This window comes from Carassius gibelio, chromosome A2 (assembly GCF_023724105.1).
Source record: "Carassius gibelio isolate Cgi1373 ecotype wild population from Czech Republic chromosome A2, carGib1.2-hapl.c, whole genome shotgun sequence".
In the NCBI taxonomy this organism is placed as follows: Eukaryota; Metazoa; Chordata; class Actinopteri; order Cypriniformes; family Cyprinidae; genus Carassius; species Carassius gibelio.
This window is the reverse complement of record NC_068372.1, coordinates 25,892,751-25,915,641: the sequence shown is the minus strand read 5'-3', so window position 1 is coordinate 25,915,641 and position 22,891 is coordinate 25,892,751. Positions and strand designations below refer to the sequence as shown.

At 36.0% G+C, this 22,891-nt stretch overlaps 1 pseudogene; it reads right to left on the bottom strand.

The window, feature by feature from the left end:
- The window catches only part of LOC128022897 (EEF1A lysine methyltransferase 4-like), a 47,418-nt pseudogene that overhangs the window by 9,600 nt on the left and 14,927 nt on the right, over positions 1-22,891 (bottom strand).

Sequence of the window (22,891 nt, the reverse complement as noted above, 5' to 3'; positions counted from 1 at the left end):
ACATTAACAGGCCTTATTATATCTTACACATTTTATTTGCCTCAAAAATCGCTTATTATTTGCCTTAAAATAACGTTACAGCCTCAGTTTGATTCCACAGCCTCTGCAGACACAGAGGAATGAGGATTTGAATGAACATGTACGAACACAGACTTTAAATACCCACAAATAACCAGTTCAGCATAAGGTTGTTGACTCTCTAATCTCCTGATAGTGTGTCCTCTTGAGAAGTGGGAAATCAAACGAGATGAGCTTGTTTTTGCTTATAATTAAGACTTCAGCGCTCACAATCTGGGCACTAATACGAATCAAAGCAGACTGGGAAATCTGCTCAGTGATGGCAGCTGCCAAACACAAAACTAAAATCTGTTTGCCGTGTACACACACATACGCACACACACACACACACACACAAAATACTCAGCTGTTCCAAAACCAGGATGCTCACAGTTCATTATAATGTGTTTCTGTGTACGAAGCCGAAAGGAACATAAATAGACCATTTGGCTGTGTTTGGATCTTGAACAGCAAAATTGAAAGCAAGTCAGTAATTTCTTCTCTTTCTTTTGCTTTTTCCTAACAAAACCTGACTAAAGCTTAGCAGATGCAGTGAGAAAACACAAGTCTAATTTAGGAAACCTTCACTGTTCTCAGATTTAATTAGTAGAAAATAATTTCATATAACAATCTTCAACACAGAGAAACTCTAAAACAAACCACAAATGTCTGCCATAAATAAAAACAACTGTAAAACCTTATAGAAAAGTACCATGGTACCAAAATAAATGGCATTGTTATAATTTCATTGTTAATGAATTTCAGTAGCTGATACCATGACTGTATCATCTCAGAGTATGTTTACCATGCTGTATTTTAATGGTAATACCATGGTATTTTTGTCTAAAGTGACTGAAACACAGTCACAGCTGTTAGAACTATATCAGAGTAAACTTTGGTAGCTTTTGGCACGAAGGCTCTTCTAAACCCCCCTCAGCAGGATGAGTCATGCTCGCCCTCCAGCAACCACTGTGATCCAGTTGCTATAGAAACATGTTGCTATGGAAACATCTCTTGCTCAAAAGCCATGCGGGGATGCACAAACACTAGCACAGGTGACTGGGGAAAATCAGACGGGATTTTAATGAGATAATCAAGTCGGGCCCGTTTCTAAAGGTCCCATCACATGAAATGTCAGAACAAACAATTATCTGCATAACGCTGCTTCTTCTGTGAACACTTTCTGGATGTTTGCAAAGGGGTTCCAGGTAATTTCAAGGTGCTTGCTTACTATTAATACATAAAGTCGCTATGGTATTCTGGTCTCTGTATGGTATTCTTTTTGGACTATTCAATTACCTTAAAAAAAAAAAAAAACTACCATGATACTGTAATTGGTAAGAGATGTTACTAAGATTCTGTGAAGTACACTAACGTTCAAAAGTTTGGGGTCAGAAACTAATATTTTTATTCAGCAGGAATGCATTAAATTCCTCAAAAGTGACAGTAAAAACATTTATGATGTTATTTTCATTTCAAATAAATGCTGCTCTTTTGAATTGACTTCTGCATTCATCAAAAAATACTGAAGAAAGTATCACAACATTTACACAACATAAAAATTAAGAAGCTAATTTTCAACACTGATAATAATAATAATAATAATAATAATAATAATTAATAAATGTTTTTTGTGCAACAAATCAGAATAATGATTTATGAAATATCATGTAACACTGAAAACTACTGCAATGATGCTGAAAATTCACAGGAAAAAAATATATTTAAAACAATATATATAAAAAGAACACAGTAAGATAAAGTTAAACCAAAACTTTTTTCTATGTGCAAGACTAAACTGTCCATAAAGTAATATGTATAGTATAACCAAGTTTTACTCCATTAATCATAGTGATGCTATTCTTTTATATTTTGCAAGTACCTTATTTAAATTCCATGGTATATATCAAAGTGCTTCTTTCTAATACCAGCATTGTGTCATGATACCCCCTCAATACTTTTTGTAATGGTATATCATTATATATTTTACATGGGATTCAAAAAATACCATGGTATTAACATAGTACATGTCCAAATAAACACTGTTATACACAACACTTTTAGAAAGTGATTTACAGATTTATAAAGAGCTTTTCATGAAAAATCAAGAAGGAGCGCACAGAAGTACAGCTCTAATGTAAAAAGTACACTTATATCAGCTGCCTGTAGAGAGGCAGAGATCAAATCACTGTCCATCCGTCTTCACCTTGTGCAATGAAAGTGAGGCTCAGTCAACCTTACTTGACATGAAGTCCTCTGGAGAAAGCAGAGAGGCTTTGAGAGGATTCAGACAGCATAGTGTGTACATGTGTTCTTGTCTGAGTGTGTGCGTGGTGTCCTTAAAAATGAAGAGCAAAGAGCCAAAAAAATAAAATAAATCTCATTGAAATTCTGGTCACTGCTGCCAGCTCTTCATACAATAAATATTATGTAACTAGAAAATAATACGGTTGCATCTGCGCCCCCCTCCCCCCATCTCTGCGCTGAGACGGACCGGCTGAGGCAGTTACATAAACTCAGATACCCATACTCACCAACTGTGACTCTGTCTGTCTGTGGAGGCACTAGAGAGTGCAGGTGCAGGTGGTAATGTGAGGCATGAGGCGATTATCAAGAAGTATGCATCATCAGATCATTTTTACCACCTTTTCTTTATATTTTCTTATTATGTGCTTGTGCTTTTCACCTGGCAGAAAATGAAATCCCATATACTAAATGAAGAAATTTCTCATGTTGAATTGAAAACAATTTAATATAGCATTTTTCTCATTATTTTACAATGTTATGTTTAGCTTTTATGACCCCAAATTCATTGAAAGACTTGATTAGAAATATTAATACCACATTTAAAAAATGATAATAATAATAAATATTTTTTTTATTCATGGCAATGGCCCAGGGATTATTCCACACCTCCCTATAAATATTATTATTTTTAAATACAGTAAATACATTTTATAATACATGTGCTTAAAAAAAAAATGATTGTTTTTAACCATGTATTTTTTTAAAGAGTCCTGAAAAATCTGTTTCCACAACAATATTAAGCTGCATAACTATTTTTAAAACTGAGAGTAATAAGAACGGTTTCTTGATCAGTAAATCAGCATATTTTAATGATTTCTGAAGGATCATGTGACACTGATGAATGGAATTAAAATACATTAAAACATAGAGCAGTTATTTTAAATTATAATATTACTTTTCATATTTTTCATAAATAAATGCAGCCTTGACAAGCATAACTGACTTCTTCATTTAAAAAATCGTACCGACCCCAAAACTTCAAAAGGCAATGTATATATTAACTTATGTGTCAAGTACCCATGAACACTTGTGTTTTTTCCTTGTTTTTCTCCACGAGAGTGTGTAGGCTCAAAATCCCACAGGAGCATCTTTTAAAGAACAATCCTAGGCTTACTCCTGTTCTCTCTCATCGATCAGAGCACTAGAGATGCTCGTCAGGCTTCCTCCCATTCACCTGCATCCCGCAGGCTATCCATCGCCATGGGAACAGCCAAGGTGAATGAGCAGAGGTCATGAACGACTGGTTCAGCCCCATGCGCAGTCAGCTGGGTCTCAGAACAACCCCGCCTGAACGTGGAAAGTTAAAGCTCCCATCTTAGACACAGCATGGAAGGTTATTTTCCACTGCATCATTTGCAAGTCTACAGAGAAAACGTACACACTCTTATTAGCAAGCAAATACACACAACTCACTCAGCATGCAGCTCACCTTTCCCCTGAGAGAAAGAACAAGCGAGTGAGAGAGAGCGAGAGACAGAGCAGGAGAGGATGGTGACCTTGGCCAGGCCTTTAATGAGATGGAAAACTCCAGAAAATCTGTTTCTACTCCACACTCAGCAGTCTCTAAACTACATTACACTCTGTCAGCATGATTCTGATGAGGAGATAGTCTAATGTGTGTGTGTGTGTTATGTGAGAGATTGATAAGCTATCTTTCCACAATAATACAGGTGGCTGTCGCTGGCTAAGGGTGTTAAGCATGTGGAACATAGATTAGTGAGCTATCTCTGTATTTGTGTGTGTGTGAGTGTGTGTGTGTGTGTGAGAGAGAGAGAGAGAGAGCGAGAGAGAGAGAGAGAGAGGGAGGACAGTGCTGTATTCCACTCAACAACTTGGAGTAATGGCCCCAGCAGTGGACTGGTGTGGTTTGGTAGGGAGATTGTAAAATCAATTTAATGTCAGACACATTTCTCAAGTGTGAGGTTGTGCACCTTGACACACACTCACACACAAACACAGAGTGCCATCTGGGAAAGCTGCAGGAACACTGTGAAAAATCTACAGAAATAATTAAAGGAACAGTGTGCAATATCTGCACCACTAGTGGCAAAAAACATAACTGCAAAAATAACTAGAGTTGTGTTTGCCTGTTGGCAAAACAAAATAAAAAACAATGTAACAAAATAAACTAAAAACAAACACAAACAACACAAAATCATAAAAACTGAAGAAAATATATATATATATATATATACATTTACGTTTACATTTATTCATTTAGCAGATGCTTTTATCCAAAGCAACTTACAAAAAGGACAATAAAAGGAGTCAAACAAAAGAGCAACAATATATAAGTGCAAATGACAAGTCTTGGTTAGCCTGACATTCAGTTTTAGTCATTTTTAAATAATCTAAACCAGGAAGTGTGCATGAGCCAATCAGAAAAAGGCACTGCAGCTATAGGAACAACTTCAATCATTTTAAATTCATATATTTACTAGTGTAACAGATACATGAACATGAACATTTTCCCTTTCTGGTGCAAATAATGTCACAGCTCAGGATAGTTGCTGATGAAAGTTTTGGGACTGTGCATGTTCTTATGATATAATTTCCCAACAGCTCCAGAATGAGTAGTCACATGACCTTTACGGCTCAGTGATTGACTGAAAAGCAACCATGTCAACTGTGTGCAGAGTGCTGGGCAACTTCCATTGAAATGAACAGGAATGCTAATGGACTTTCTCCATGTAGATCTCCTAAAGGATAAACATGACACTTCATAACACTCTGTTTATATAGGATTAAGTAATATGATATTTTCTGCTTAGCATTCAAATCTAATCTGCTCTGCATACTCAGCAACTCCCTATGCAGAGAGAAAAGAGAGACCAATGCAACTATTTTGATGACACTTGTCTACAAAATTTGATGAGCACTTGGAAAAATACACCCACATCCTTCATAACTAAGTTTACTGTTGATGCCTTCATTCTCAGCTTCAGTGGGCAGAGTCAGTAGTCCTAAAACCCTATTAGACATCATGACTGAACAGAGAAAAACTGTTCAAGTAAAGCATATCAACTATGATAGAGGGAGAGACTCACTGTATGAAACTCACTGCCATCTCTACTGCAGTGCTGTGCTGACGCAATAACAGGAAAGTTCATCTGTGTGCTAATATTCGGCTTTGACTCATAATGTTTACAAAAACAGCCCATAAAAACTAATGACAGCATCAGAAAACCTCAATGAACTACCAAATGACTGCACTAAATACACACACTCATGTCTTTAACCCTCACTGTAATCCTAACCGCTGTCATAAATTAGTATTTGTCTAATAATTTGACGCAAACCTGCTTTGTTTTCTCCACATGGACTTAAGCTGGCATTTTCTGATTGGCTGGAGAGGCTTGACATCACAAAAGGGACAACTGTAATCACAACAACAATGACATCATACTTAAAACCAATTCCATTTGGCAGATTAGACACGCAGACCTGGTATTGCCCTACAAGATTATAGATGCCACACATACACATACACACACATAAGCACTGCTGTATTCTAATATTTTCTTCTCTGGACATGGTATATCTTTGATATATCTCATCAAACTGAAATTATAATACCATGGTAATGTACATTACCAAAAAAAAAATAAAAAAATAAAAAAATAAAGTACTTTGGCAGTACCAAGGGACATATGGTAGTTCTAAGGTAATACTTTTAAATACACCATAGTACAGAATTTAATGTACCACAGTTTTTACTCCATCATACTTCCTAGTCTAGCATAGTGATACCATGATAAACTTAAAACATAACACTGTTTAAATCCTTCATTTTCCTTTTTGGCACCTGTTTGTAAGTGAAGTGCAAAAAAGTACCTTGGCTTGGTTATGCACCACGGCTTTTTTGGGAGTATCATGTAAATATTGTATCAGATTTAATTTACTGTATTAAAATATTATCTGCAAGCTATTTTGGTATGTGTATGTTTGCCATATTTATATACAATGGTCTTTCCAAGGCGTTTGATATTCCTATACCAACATGATATTACTATCATAAGTTTCTAAAAACCATGATATTACCATGAAATTGTGTCAAAAAACATGGTAATATATTCATATAGGAAATATTTTGAAAGAAGTCTCTTTCCAAGGCTGCAAGGCTGTATTTATTTTGATTAAAGATGTGAAAAAAATACAGTAAAAATAGTAATCATTTGAAATATTATCACTATTTAAATTAATTAAATTATTCCTGCTGTTCCATTACTCCAGTCTTCAGTGTCATGAAATCCTTCAGAAATCCTTCAAATATGGTCAAGAAACATTTCTGTTTTTTATCAATGCTAATAACAGTTGTGCTGATTAATATTTTTGTGAGAAAAGTAATAAAGGTTTTTTTTTTTTTTGATAAAAAGAAAGTTCAAAACAGCCTTCATTTGAAATAAAAAATCATAACATTATTAATGATCAGTGTAATATGGCCACACACACACACACACACACACATGACCCACATTTTTTTAACAGTAAATTATATATGTCAATGTTTATGGGGGACCATACAAAAGCATTCCAGTAGCAATAAATAAAGAAAAATAAAGAGTATACACTAAAAAATAATGGCTCTACAGTTGGAATAGCATTGAAAGAGCTGTAAGATAGCAAGAGAGATGCTGCTATAATCCATTCGTGCAGAATGCGATGCAGCACCTCCCTGAAAACTGGACAGAACCTGCTCTGACTGTATACACTGTGCCCAGCTCCAACCTCAACAGAAACTGTCGTCTTCTCTCTGTCTCTCGTCCTGTCTCTCTGTCTCTCGTTGGCTCTAATTAATGGTGGCCCCCTCCCAGTAGGCATCCAGTGTTTCCATAGCAACTTGCTCTGCAGTCAATACTGGCCTCTCGTCTCCATAGTAACAGTGAGTTGGGATGCGAGTGGTTCTGTCTCTGTGATTTGGGCTGCAGTGTGTGGGAGAGGGTTGCATACACACACACACACACACACACACACACGCATGAAAACAAACATCCACAAACACTCCATATCAGCTAAAACAATCCACATGACCTCTACTAACAAATTTGAGAAGATAAGTGGCCACAGACAAAAAACTCACATGCTGAGACATGTAGAGATGCTAATATACTTTAATTATTTAAAACTATTTCCATTAGAAAAACAAATCATACATTAATCAGTAAATCCAACAGACACCCTGTCTTAAACATTTTAAACTTATCACATTCCATGGCATAACTCTGTAAAAAAAAAAAAAAAAAAAAATATATATATATATATATATATATATATATATATAGATAGATAGATAGATAGATAGATAGATAAATACATATATAGTATCTGTAAAAAAGATTCAATAAGATACAAGTTTTCAGCTTTTCTACTTCAAAATTTCATGTATAATTCAATTTGTTAAATTATTAGCAGTTTTTGAGTTAAAATTACTTCTACGCCATTTTTTTTCAGCATGCCAGAAAAACAATACTTCAAAACAGTGGTGATGCCTTTATATTCTTCAAATAAACCTAACTGTCATGTTTTAATATTTTACCTTATGAATATGTTGTTCATACAGTACTGTATATATAAAACCCATACTGTCCGTAATATGTCGAAATTGAAAAAATACTAAGGTTCAAAGCTATAATCTCTAATCTAACATAAAAATAATTAAATATTAATTCATAATAAGAATTATTAAAGATAATTCTTGTAATTTTACACTCATATTCACAATAGGAAACATTTGATTATTGGAAAGCAAATCCAGTCTATGTGTGCTAGTTATTTCTTATCACACACAAAGGAAAAGTACAATGAACAGGAAAAAATGAGCTGACATGCCAAGTAATTCTTCCTAATCAGGTGCTGAACGGATGACAGGAGGAAAAATAAGAGAAAAGAAAGGAGGGATTTTGTCATTTCATGAGTGGAGATAAATCCTGAAAGAAGGATTAAAGCAGTAGTGCCACCCAAAAAAGAAAACCAAAAAGAAAGAGGAGAGACAGAGAAGATGGGACAAAAGAGGAAATCAGAGTGATGAGATAAATGAGAATGTGTGTGTATCTAGAAATATAATGAGCACTCGAGCCATTTTACGGGCTAATCACCAATCAAAACACAAGGATCTGCAATGACCATCAAACTAGCCGGGAAATAGAGAAAAAGTGTGTGCAGATGAGCTTGTATGAGTAAAACGGTTGTTAATGCACATGCTGATTTGCACATACTTGACTTTTAGGAAGGTGAAGTGTTTGTACAGAGTACATGTGCTAATCAAAACCCAGAGGGAAATTCATTTGCTTTGTGGCACAAAAGTTGCTCTTTCATAGCTCATGAACCTAATGGATTTCTCAGTTATATTTTAAATATAATCTTTTACATGAGAAACAAATGAGAAAATAGCATTGACTTTCAGTAATAAGAAGTTAATGTGACTAGCATAGCCCAGATAATTGGACTTAAAAAAAAAAAAAATGTGATATGTGACATAATTTACAAGCCACTGATTTCTTTCAGTGGTTAAAACACTGATTGATCGATTATATATGATGCTGAATTTTCAGTAGATCACTATATGAGACACAAACACATAAGCATTTGTGAGTAAACTATATGTTAATTTCACATTATGTATATTGTTGGTCCTACTTAGTTTAACTACTGGGTGAACTATCCCTTTAAAGCTGCAGTAGGTAACTTTTGTAAAAATATACTTTTTACATATTTGTTAAACCTATCATTATGTCCTGACAGTAGAATATGAGACAGATAATCTGTGAAAAAAATCAAGCTCCTCTGGCTCCTCCCAGTGGTCCTATTGCCATTTGCAGTTACAGACCGCTCCCGGTAAGAAACAACCAATCAGAGCTGCGGTCCGTAACTTTGTTTGTGTTCAAAATGTAGAAAAATGTATATAATAAGCGAGTACACCATGAATCCATTTTCCAAACCGTGTTTTTAGCTTGTCCTGAATCACTAGGGTGCACCTATAATAAGTGTTTATATTCGGACTATTTTAGATTGCTTCGGGGGTACCGCGAAGACATTTACAGAGAGAAGTAGTTCTTCCGCAAGACGCAAGCAGTTCTGTTTATTAACCGCTAGAGCGTCAAAAGTTACCGCAGCTTTAAAACATTTAAATGCTTTATGAACATGATCATTTTGGTCACCCAACATACTAGGTCGCCTTTCAGAAGACCAGAAAATAATCTGGTTCCTGAAGCAAATCCTATTATGTACAGCTAATTAATAATATTAAATGTCAACTGTCCTGACTGCCTTAAATTGTGTTCAGATTTGCTCATTTACTTCAATCAAAAGGAGATTTCATGATGAATTAAATTCATCAAAATCTTCCAAATTTAAAAAGGCCAAATTATCTGCATGAATTTTACAGCTCTATACTCCAAGGGGTCATTCACACATAATGCATTTTTTATAAATAAAAAAAATCACAAGACGCTTTGTCTAGAAATGAGTTTATTAAAATATTAAATGCTTTAATTTGAGCACGGTGTCTTCAGAATACCATATGACAGTTAAACATGTCCATCTAGAATGTTTACATAGAAAAACAATGGAAAAGCAGAGCAGTGGAATGGAAAACTGGCTTTTTGTGGAAAATTATCTGAGCTCATATCTAAAGTAACAACTAAAAACGCTCCTGAACTATTAGCTATGAACGAGCAATCTCTGAGCAATAAACATTTTCCTCAGGGAGTAGATCTGAAGATCTGGACACACGCACACACACACCATGTGTGGTGCATTGCATCTCACATCTCTGATCAACCACTGGAAGCAATAACATCACACTTCAACTGCAGATATTTGTTTACATGGTATATATATGTGCGCGTGTGTGATGGAAGTGGACATACTGTCATCCATCTGCGTTTGGAATGAGAGGTGAATGTATGAGGAGAGAAACACAGCTTGTCTAATCTGCCTCAGGCACACACATACACACACACACAAACAGAAATAGTGTTTCTCTGTCCTACTCTCCATATGTCTCTCTTTTCCACTACATGAAATAGCTTTCATTTTCTTTACTTGGCCTCTAATATTGCCTCCATTTTGCATTTTCTCCATCTGCTCTCTTCATTTCTTTTTTTCATTCTGTCTGTAAAATATCCTTCTTAATTTATATCTCTACACTGAAATACAATGCAACTAATCATATAATTGTGCATAATTGGAGGGGGGGGGGTGTTAAGAGAATTATTAACAATTGCAAAAGAAAGTGTTCTTTCTGTCTATCTATTATTTTATCCATCCATCATTCTATCATATCCATTCATTCATCCAGCAATACTTATATCATTATGTCTGTTTATCCATCATCCATTGTTCTATCATTCTTTTATCGATAAATCATCCATCCATTCATGTCTTGTTCTGTCATTTTGTATATCTGTCTATCCATACATTCGTCTTTTGTTCTGTCAGTCCTTCCATGGTTCTATCATTCTCTCTTTCTACCCATCCAGCCCTCCATCCAACTATCTGTCTTTCTATTGTTCTGTCTGTCTATCTAGCCATCCTTCTGTCATTCAGTCGTTCTCACTGGCTGTCTTTCCATCCACCCATATCCATCTGTCATTTTATCATTCTGTCTAACCATCCATCCATGAATCCATCCATCCATTTATCATTCTGCCTGTCTGTCCATCCATATATCTATTGTTCTGTCTATTGTTCTATCAGTCTATCTTAAAGGCACAATATTAAAATGGTGGGAAATGGATATGTGAAAAATGGCAAAAAAAAGGCAACAAAATAGTCAAATATGACCCCTTTAACATTACTGTACAAGGACACAGGATCTTCATGATGTCTTGAGCATCATTCTGCCTTCCAGGCAGGAAGAGTTTGATGTGGGTTGGTTGCTGTGGGGTAGTTTCTGGAATTTTCTCAGGACTTACTGGGTGACAGGAACAGATGCTTTCACATGAACACATTTATTTCAAAGCAGTATGTATGCAGCATCCCACAAAACTATTTACATTTTCTGCCAAGGTGTTGGTGTCAGATGATGTAATTTTAATCTGTATGTGACAGCAGTTCGGGTCAGTGTTTATGTAAAGCCTGCAGTCAGTCAGCGGAGCGCCTAAATCTTTAATAAGACAAAATACACAGGTCCCAAAATCATCTCTCCAAATCCCCATCTGCAACTCTCTCTCTCTCTCACACAGACACACAAGCACTCGTATGCATTCACACATGAAAACACACACAGAACAAACCAGAAACAAGAGCGGTCTGGGACACATGGGCAGTAACATTACTGCTTTGTCCCCGAACAATGTCTGTGTATACGTAAGAGAGAAAGTGCTGGAAATACATTTGAAATGCACTAATTCAGTGTTTACTGTGAATAACTTATTGTTGTTTAATTAATGCCTTTAGTTGTCAGTTTTGCCAAAGGAGGAGAACTTTCTAGGATATAATAAGATCAATAATATGGTGGTGTGCAACCACACATCACAGATTTTATTTCTGGATTATGCTGGTCTAAATTAATTAACCCGTGCTTGTGAATTTGAATTAAATTTGCAACAGGAAGTTCAACTGGAATATGAATTCAAATAACAGGAAGCATTTTACTGAATTGCATTTTAAAGAATTTCAACACAGGTAATGCATTATGTGGAAAGTCTTCTTCAATCCTGGTCCTAATAACTTACTGATCAATCAATCAACCAACCAATCAACCAATCAATCAATCAATCAATCAATCAATCAATCAATCAATCAATCAATTTCTTCTTTCATGCATCCATCAATCCATCCATTTACCTATTCATCATATTTATAAATCCATCTGTTCATACAGTCTACATATTAATAGTCTACATATTAATCTATTCATTCATCCACCATCCAACCATCCATCAGTTCGTCTGTAATGCCTATGAACTTTCAAACTTCTGTCAAACTTTGTCAAGTCATCATTCAAATGTCTTATTGCAAACAGTTATGGGACCTCTCTAATTTTAATGCATTTTAACAAATCTGCATCCCAATTGCAACCTGAAATCAAATTCCATTAAAAATTCCAGAATCGAATATGAATTCTCAATTCAATTCTGATGCATAACTCCATTCCAATACATGCAGACACTTAGATGATAACTTTGAAATGACATGCACTGTCTACAAACATTGAGAGTGAGGTAAGTTAACGTGTCTCATACTTCAGAATATCCCACACACTGAGACCATCACATCCCAAATTTCATTTTGCAGTGATTGATATGATTGATATGAGCAGAATTCTGACTGTCTGAGACCAAGAAATCATGACTGCAGTATTACATAACTCCAGCTCTTGTTAGAACGCTGCTGTGTATGTTTGATACTAACAAGGGAGCTATCAACACTTTGATGAACTGACAGCTCAATGAGCTCACCCACATGGACAGAAACATAAGAATCTTTTTTTTTTTAAGCATTCTGTTAGATTTTGTATAATAGTGTGTATTAACTCACATGGTCAGGAAATAGACCATGAAAATAGAAAATACAGACTTAGTGGATTGATATTGATACCATAATTATATTTGTCAATTTAAATCTGTTCTTTTAATTTAATATGGGACTTTTTCTCTGAAAAAAAAATCCACGGGATGCAAATACTGGCATCGGCATATCATGTAATATATATAATTAAAATATATAATCAATTTACATCCCTGTTATTTCATCCACGGTCCTCATTAAAAAGCAAAGAAATCTGATAGGAGGCTCATTCTCTCTATCCTCGCTCTCTACTCTTTTTCTCATTTACTTTTCAGAGTGAGTGTAAGAGCCAGAGGGCAAAGGAAGGAGAGGGAAAATGAAGAAAACGACCAGACAGAAAATTAAAGTTGATATGCAATTTTACCATCCAATCCTCAGCTGCTTCCCTCTCTCTGTTGAAGTATTATATAACCGGGTTCTAGGCATGGTAATTAGGAAGCTTTAGGTATTAGCTAAAACCAAAGACAAGAACAAAGGAACAGTAAGAGAGTCTGAGTGTGTGTGGGCATCCTTCACCACTTTAATAAGGTTGAGACATAAGCAAGCTTTGTTTTTGATCAGTCAGACAGCACTGAACTTCAATACTCCTGACCTGTGAGTGTGTGTATGCAAATTACAAGTAAAACCAATAGTGTGTGCCTGATACATTCAATTGGACTGATTGTTGATCATTTAATAGAAAGTTGCTATGCAGCATCTTTACTTAAGAAGATTCTTTTCTATTCTGGTGCAGAGCATAGATTAATTTTCTAAAGTGATTAATAGAGAATTTCCTGTGTGTGTGGATACTTAGGGATACCTTGGGAACAAACCTGTAGGATACAGAAATACTTAAAATAATAAATATAAATATAATTTTCATTAAAAAAAAATGCAAAAGTCAGATTTGAAATAGTATTTACAAATCTATTCTTTTCATCAGGGCAGAGAAAATTTTTCTGTACACACCGAAAGTGCAACAGGTACTGTTTGAAAAACTAAATCAATACAGAAATCAATCAATAAAATGCAGTGTTGATAATTAACAAATTATTGTTTAAATTAAATAGTAATGTAAAGATGGCAAACACAAATTATAATATAAAATTAGAATTTTAACTTTTTTTCAAAACATTGCCATTTTATATGTTGCATTTCAAAATTAATGTTGTCAAAGCTTCAATATTGTATGTAGGTAAATGTACTTCATACACTCCTTTATTTCACACAAACACACATAACAAACTATTGTGTACTATAGGGCCTTTGCTTAAAAGCCTGGAAGAACTGATGGTTGGTAAAATTGCTTAATATTATGATAATGGGTTAGCCCGTAGAAAATACAATTAACCTTATAAAAAGACATGTCTATGGTAAATCTTCATTCAGACAGCTAGGTAAACATGAGAAGATAGACTGAAGACTTGTTTGTATCCTGGGTCAGCAGAGTGAATCCACACAATATCAGACAAAGCTCCCACTTCTTCACCACAGACAAGTGTGACACTCACTGAAGCAATCTGTGTGTGTGTGTGTGTGTGTGTGTGTGTGTGTGTGTGTGTGTGTGTGTGTGTGTATGAGGAGGGAGCCCTGTGTATGCAGACAGCGTTTCTATGGAAACGGATGTGGGTGATTGATGGAGCGTGTCAGGCTGAAACCTAAATCATACACAACTACATATGTGTGTGTGAGAGAGAGACAGACAGAGAGTGGGCACAGTGATGGTTTAATGTTTTTGAGTGTTTAAGAGTGTTTTAATATGCCAGAATGTTATGTATGTCATGAGGGGAGGATTGAGATACTGTAGTATATTCATTAAATGCTCTTTAAATATATCAACGTTTAATTATCATTGTATATATATATGTATATATATGTATACACACAAAACCTCAATTTACTATTGTATATATGTACATTGAGCACTGCTTTGTGCACTATTGTGTGTGTGTGTGTCTATATATATATACATACAAACACACACACAAACATGTTAGCATTTAACTAGTTTTCATTACCATTACCAGATATATTATACTTTTTGTTTTAAGCATAAACTCAAGACTTTTCCAGACTTAATCTTTAATTTGCATAAAATATGCTAGCAAGCAAGCAAGCGCAAGGTTGGGGGTTCGATTCCCCGATGTATATATAAATTCTATTTAATATTTACCTTAACCCTAAAGAATGTAAAGTAATTGAATTAAAAAATAGACATGAAAAAGCAAAACACATGTGAAAAAGCCCTAGGCACAAACAAAAACTGAACATTATATTCTACTCACTATCATGTGTCAAGACGCAGAGTCTCACAGGAATAACTAAAGGCACGGTGTCGTGCTCAAGGACACATGCTGATGGAAGACCTCCAGTTTACAGATCAACCTGCTGCAAGGCTCTTTTTACTTTTACATTCTCATTTTAACTTTTAGAAAGTTCTATTATGAGCACATATCATAAAGTGGTGATATCAAACTTGATATTCTTCACCCATCAGTGGACTGAATACACTTGAAGCTTTGATCAATGACTAATAGTTGCGAGACAATAACACGACTGCAAAACTCCACTCAGAGTTTAGGTGTTTTAATCTTGTGCATCAACCTGAAGTGGAGTTATCAGAGTCATAAAAGACCTCGAAAAAGTCCATACATTTTTGTGATAGTTCACCTAAAAATGAAAAGTCTGTCATAATTTACTCTCCCGTACATTATTCCAAAACTGTGTCTTTCTTCTGTAGAACACAAAAGAACATTTTCTGAAGAATGTTTGTAGTCAAAAGGTTAATAGCAACCATTGACATCCATAGCATGGAGGGGAAAAAATACAATGGATGTCAATGGTTGCCATCAACTGTTTATTTGCCAGTATATCAAAATATCATATTTAGTGTCTTTCTGTCTTTTTTGAGTTAATGATATGACCCTTTTCATATTTGGGTGAACTATCCCTTTAATAATGACACCGTTAAGGATAAAGTGTGTAATATTTTTCTTTCCCAGCTTAATGTGCAGAGGCATAAAAACACAAATCAGTTGTTGGAGGGTGTTTGAAAAAACAGATTAACAAGATGTTTGAAAACATGAATCAGAATCTGTAACTTATTTACCATATATACCTTACTCCTCTATCCTCTCAGTACTGAGTTAATAGCTAAAGCTGCAAATTACACCAGAACAGAAGGAGAGATGACCTTATTTCTCCATAACCGAAAGCATAAAACAACTTAACAGGCTTTGCTAAGGAGAAAGCTGTGCTCAGTGTGATTGTTTTCTCTAGCTCATAACCTCCCTCTTTCCTTCTTGAGGCTAGATAGTTGTAAAAACAACACAAGATGTATGTATTTTTGGATGTATATTTTTAAATGTTGCGGTCATCATGTAAATCAAGCCTCTGGAATGTGAATGACACTAATGTGGTCCTGAAAATGTCGAACACACTCTCTCACATACACACACACACACACACACACACACACTGCAGACCTAATCTGTGCTGCCCTGACATACTGATGAATAAACTATGAGGGGAGGAAACTGAACTGACTGTTACACTATTAACATGAGAGAAAGAGATTAAATATAAATGGCTCTGTGATTTCTGCTGTGATGAAAGGTTAGATTGTACGGACATATTTCCTAGGAGTTTTAATAGTCAAAACATCTATTAGCAGGCTTTTAACATGCAAAAAAAAATAAAAATACACACACACTGTTGTTTCTGTGCTGTGACATATGATGAATAATTCTTGCAGTAGTGCATTGTGAGATTGAGTGAAAGCAACTCAAGGTTCAAATGACTCATTTAAGGATAAACGGAAAAAACACTTTACATCAGTGGCCCCTTATGTGAGTAAACATGAGTCAGATGCTCGTAGCACGTCGTCTGTGCTGTCATTTTCTTCCAGTCTTCATTAAGGGATGAGACAGATGTTGAAGTTATTCAAATTTAGAATTAATCTCTACCCAAGAGGTAAAGATTGACTCATATGGGTGGCTGTTTCCAAGTACACGTCTACTTAAATACAGATCCACAAAAAATACAGGCATTTTTTTAAGGGAGCTAAAAGTCGAACATTTGGGCGGCATTGTGTAAATATTTCCACATAGTGGTGAAGAGATGTGGAGAAGTGTTTAAACTAACCATTTTAGGAGGGCATGATGGAGTCCTGACTTTCATAAAGAATATCTCTTTGGATTTGAGACATTAGTCTTTGCAACTTTACAGATCTTCTTTAAGCACCAAGAGCTTGTAAAACTCCAAAAAGAAAGAAAAAACTGAAATCGCATCATATGACCCCTTTAAAGTAAAAATATTAGACTCAGTGTTGTTCCTCACCTCCAAGAGAACCTGGGGCAGCAGTTTGGCAGTATTCTTAGAGACCTTCCACAGGTCGCTCTCCTCCACCAGCATGGCATCCAGGGTTCCCTTCTCCAAAACCACATCAAACACACCATCAGGGAAGGCCAGTCACCAGGCGTCCATGCACAGCCAGCTGAGCTGAGTGTAGTCCTTGTGTCTCTCCACCAAACTCTCCACACAAATGCTGGAGTAATCCACATCAGTGATGGAGGTGTAGCCAGCCTAGTACATACAGTAGCTCAGAGCACTATTACCACAACCTGAGAAAGAAACAGAGAGTCTGGCGAGTGAAAAACAGTTTGAGAGTTATATTACTGGTCATTTCAGAATTACTCTTGCAAATAAATGTGGTTGTCAACTCTCTACTTCATTCAAAAACTGTAAGACCAAGCACAACAGAATAGAACTGAAAGACATGTTTAAAAGTGAAACAGCATGATGTCACAGATATCTGTCTGACACATAAGAGCACAGAAAAATAACGGGGAAAAAACAATCTGGACTGAAAGTAAGAAAACATCCTCTGTGTGAATGATAATGCTAAGCTAGTGTTGGCCAAAAAATGATGAAAGTGAGAGTCTTGAACACTCTTATATTAAAATGTGCTAACCAGGTGACATTTTGAATAAAACGCTGTCAGATGATTAAAAATCATCAATCTAACCAGAGGTGTGAATGACAGGAAGTCATATGTTGTGACTTCCTGTAGTGGCACGGGGTCGGGAGTCTCAGTTCTTGTGGCGAGAGCAACTTTAATTATCGCCTCCTTCATTAGTCTAATTAAAGAGTTCTTAACAAGCAATTTCACAGAGGGCGTTTAATCAAACGTATTTTCTTTCTTTCCAATTTTTTTTTTTTTTTACACTTCTTCACCTCTGTCTGTAGTCAACACATCGCTCTTCTCACTTAACACTGCATGTAAAGATTTAGTTATGAAGTAATTTTTCACAGGAACGTTGCTGCACTCTCAGTGTTATCTGGAAGCTTGCATGCTGCAGTCTCAGCAGGACGACAGGCGCTTCCCTGGAGGCACCTAACAGTACGTTTAAACCAGAGTGTCTCAAACTCTATTTATAGCTCTTTATAGAGCATTTATCTCGCTCATGCTGCCACTCTTCTCCCAGATCTCATTACAAAACCATTCTGTGCAAGTGTGCCAGTCTGTGACAACATACAAAAAAAGTGTTGTTGTTGTTTTTTGAGCATATCAAAACCCAAGTCCACTTCAGTAAAACAACCCTTAATTTCTGTGCAAATAGTTTGTTATTGTCACTAAAATAAAACTGTGACTTGCCATTAAAAATAATAATATCACGTGGAATTGCAGTCTGTTTGCTTGGACAATAACTTTTGGATTTTGGGGCAAGACTGTTTTGATTAATGGCAGAGAAGGTTTTCTATTTAGGATTTCTATTTTCTATTTAAGTCTAATATCTTTTTAAATGTTTATGGTGTGCACAGAAACCTTGAACATGAGACTCAGCTGTTTGTGTGTTCAGAGGGAAAGAAAAGAGAGAAACAAATAGACAGAGGGAGTGAGTGTTCCCGAGATGCCAACCGCTGCCCTATCTCCACTCATAAACACTCCTTGTTTCCGCTCTCTCCATGACATCACCAGCTACACATGGCCTCTGACCTTTATTATCCCTGCCTCGGTCTGGATCTCCCTCTTCAGTGCTTTCATTCTGGCAACAAGGACCAGGGAATTTCCAGAGCGGAGGAGACACTTACTAACGGGACAGAATGCTAAAGTTAGTCTGACATATCGCACATAGCATTCCATCATTCCTTGCTCTCTCACTCTCTCCTTCTCCACATAGGGAGACGGAAAAAATGATTCCAGCGTTTCAGATGGTCACGAGACACTTCGGACAAACATCACAAGACCCAGAGACTCGAGCAGAACGTGTCATACACAGATCTCTAGGTAATATGTCTCTGGAACAGAAAGCAGTCTCTTGGATTCACTGTATAAACTCTTTCACCAGTCAGGGTCCAGTTTCACGAAATCATCTCTCTTTCTTTTTTTTCTGAAAGTAAATGTTAAAATTAGAAAATGTTGCAAATCTCAGGCAGCTAAACAGTTTCACCCATACTGTGAGTGAGGATCAGTGGAAGTTTTTATCCTTGAGGAGCCGAATGTGGCTCATCCATGCTTCCTATAATGCCCCAGTGCTGCAGAGATAGTGTAAATGATTTAGCACAATGATGTCATACCAAGTGGAGCATGAAACTTTAAAGTATTACACAACACCAGCAGAATTAAGATATGACTACAACAAGCCTTTCAAAATAAACTAGTAACACAATGATGTCAGCCAGATTGTGTGTGTGTGTATATATATATATATATATATATATATATATATATATATATATATATATATATATATATATAATATAACATGTTTTTTTTGCCCATTATTTTGAGATTACTTGAAAATAACTGTCTGATTATTAAAGTGGAATCTACTTGCAATATAATTCTTCAAGTGTGTAGAATCAATTACAATTATTTTTTAAAATGCATCCAAATATATTTTTTTAAATGTATGCCGTAACTTTCATTACAACAACTTACTACCAAAAAAAAAAAAAGTATATCCCTCATATCACCCACAATTAGGTAGGACCTAACCAAATTAGACCAGTACCAACAGGAACAGGTTACACAACATGCCTTCATCCTCAAAATCTACACAAAGTACATACTACATTACATTTGGATTTACACGTAAATTGCAATCACAAAGTTAATTTTACCTAATTAATTTCAATTGAAATGAATTTAAACCGGTGTCATTTTCATAAAGCTGAGCCTAGTATGCAGTATATGGTAATATACATTTTAATGTTTTTTTTTTTTGTGTGCGTTTGTGTGTTCTACGATAAACAATAATAGTGCCATTATGTATTTCCATTGGATCACGAAGCAAAACCAGCCAAGAACCACAAATACAAATGTCATGCTTGGCCAATGAAAAACCTATTGTGATTGTTCACACAACAGATAGAAACAAAGCAGTTCTTCTGCAGGTCTGTAATGAAAGTACTAGACAGGAACGCAAGAAGCAATACAGATCAGCATCTAAATGAGAGAAAACCCACTGTGTACCATTCACTTTGATGTTTTTATCTATAAAGACCCTCACACACACACTCTCTCGTATAGTTCCCGGAAATGTCAGCTTCACAGAGGGAGCGGCTCTGTTGCCTAGGTGATGCGAGATAGAGCGCAGCAGACCGACTCCCACAGGGCTTTGTTTACCAGCCTCCCAAAGCATGCTGGGAATAGCAGATACACAAAAACACATGAACACACAAGAACAGAGAGAGAGAGAGAGAGAGAGAGAGAGAGAAAATAACCATCATCAGCAGTGCTGTAATTAGGTCACGAGAGTGCAAACATGTAGGATGAGAGGAGTGGCAAGCACATGTGCGTAAAGCTCTAAACATGTTCTTTCCACTATGAGCATGATGTGTCACTCACACATACAGAGACACTGACATCATCTGTCACACACTCACTGAAATATTCTCAGATGAACCATTTAACCAAACTAACTCTATGCTAATGAACTTAGAGGTAACTTTTGTCACGAGGACACCAATGCATGACATAATCGGCAACAAGACATAATTGATGGAATGGTGTGTGTGAAATTGACTGTCAGGTTCGTACTCTCAGTGTGAAATGTTTCAAATCATTGAGACAGAGTTCAGAGGTCAAAGCCACAGTTTGCAGACTAAGTACAAACTGGCGTCTCTCTGCATTTATATAGAATCACGAATATGAAAAAACTTCCACTTTTGATACATATACAATGTATATGAAAGCATATAGGCCTGTATAACAGAAAATGTGTCTTTATACATAAAGTAAGAAACAAATAAATGGGGTCAGTCAGTAAGAGGACATTTTAACACTTTTATTAATACAATATGCATAAAATCTTTCCAAAGTTACAGTAAAGGCATTTTATAAAAGATTTCAATTTCAAATAAGTGCTATATAAATTTCAATAAATCAATGAATTACGGAAACAAATGAATAAAAAAAAATTGTATTAACTGAGCAATAACAATAATATTATGAAAATTTCTTGAGCTGCATATCAGCATATTAAAATGATTTCTGAAGGATCATGTGACACTGAAAACTGGAATAATCCGGCTGTTGAAAATTCAGCTTTGCATCACAGGAATTAATTACTTTTCAAATATATTAAAATAGAAAACTTTTTTTTACTGTAAAAGTATTTAATAATATTAGCTAAAAAAATGCAGACTTGGTAAATATGAAAGACCTATTTCAAAAATATTAAGAACTTACCAACCTCAAACTTTTCAACAAGATTGTCACGATCATTAGATGGAGTGCCCATGAACTTCAGTAGAGGGCACTCCACTCAGGACCATTCCATCCATCAACCACCAGATGTTAATTGGACACTAGCACCTCTCATGCTGTTGCACCACACCCTAACAACATTCCCCATGAGTCACTGCATCACAATCACCTTGCCAAACCTGCACCTCATTCATCAGCCAATTTCCTTGCCACACCTGCACCTCATTTACACACACATAAAAGCAGTCACTCTCACTCAGTGTGAAGTCTTGATTAGCCTGTCTGACATTTCCGAGTGTTTTTCCCGGTGTTAGTTATTCCTGTATTTGACCTTTGGACTGTGTATTCTCTGCTGCTTGTCCCGATCTCTGCTTGTTTCTGGTTACGATTCTGGTTATCCCTGACACACCTGACGCCATTCCTGATCTCTGCCTGTCTGACCATTCTGTTTAATAAATGCTGCACATGGATCTGAACGCCTCTGACTCAATGTTACAGATATGTGAAGATATCAAGATATATATATCAAAATAAATAACTTGGCTGTTATGATCATCCGATCATGGGCGGCACATCTGAAATCACACAATTCCAAAAACAACAGCAAATTGTCCTTACATATTTACATGTTTGCTTGTTTTCAACATATTATACAGAAGTTGAAATAAATATGAATTAAAGACATAAAGAAGCTATTTTATTGAAAAAGTTTCATTTGCTGAAATAAGCTTAATAACTATACACATAATTTTCAGTGGTATGTTATCAAGGTAAGCCAAAATAAATTGAGTAAGCATAGCGATGCTCGAACTCACCCAAAGATAAAGGGAATAAAGAGGTATAGCAGCCAAGACAATATTTCCAATCACCCTCCTGCCAGGCTGCAGTCTGTGCTCACACACACACACACACACACTCATCACAACTTCTCACATACTAGTTCTCACAAGAACACAAGGGAGCCTTTATGTGTATTCTCAAGTGTGTGTTAATATCGCTTTACTTGAGTGGGGATCACCACATAGTATGTGTGTGTGAGTGTCTGTAAGAAAGAGGATGTCCCCTGTTGTGTAAAGTGATATGAATCATTTTTTCTAAGTATCGAGAGAAAGTGTGTGTGTGTTTGGTGCAGAGATATCTCCAGGTGAATTCCTGATGAGACTCAAGGAGCCTTTCCGAACACACACACACACACAGTTTAGCTGGAAGGGATGTTAGCAGTCGACTCACGCCAGGAGAGAATAAGAGCAGGACGGAGAGATTAAAGAGCTTACTTGTCACAATCTATACGCAGAGAGAGAAAGAAAGAGGGATGGAAGGATG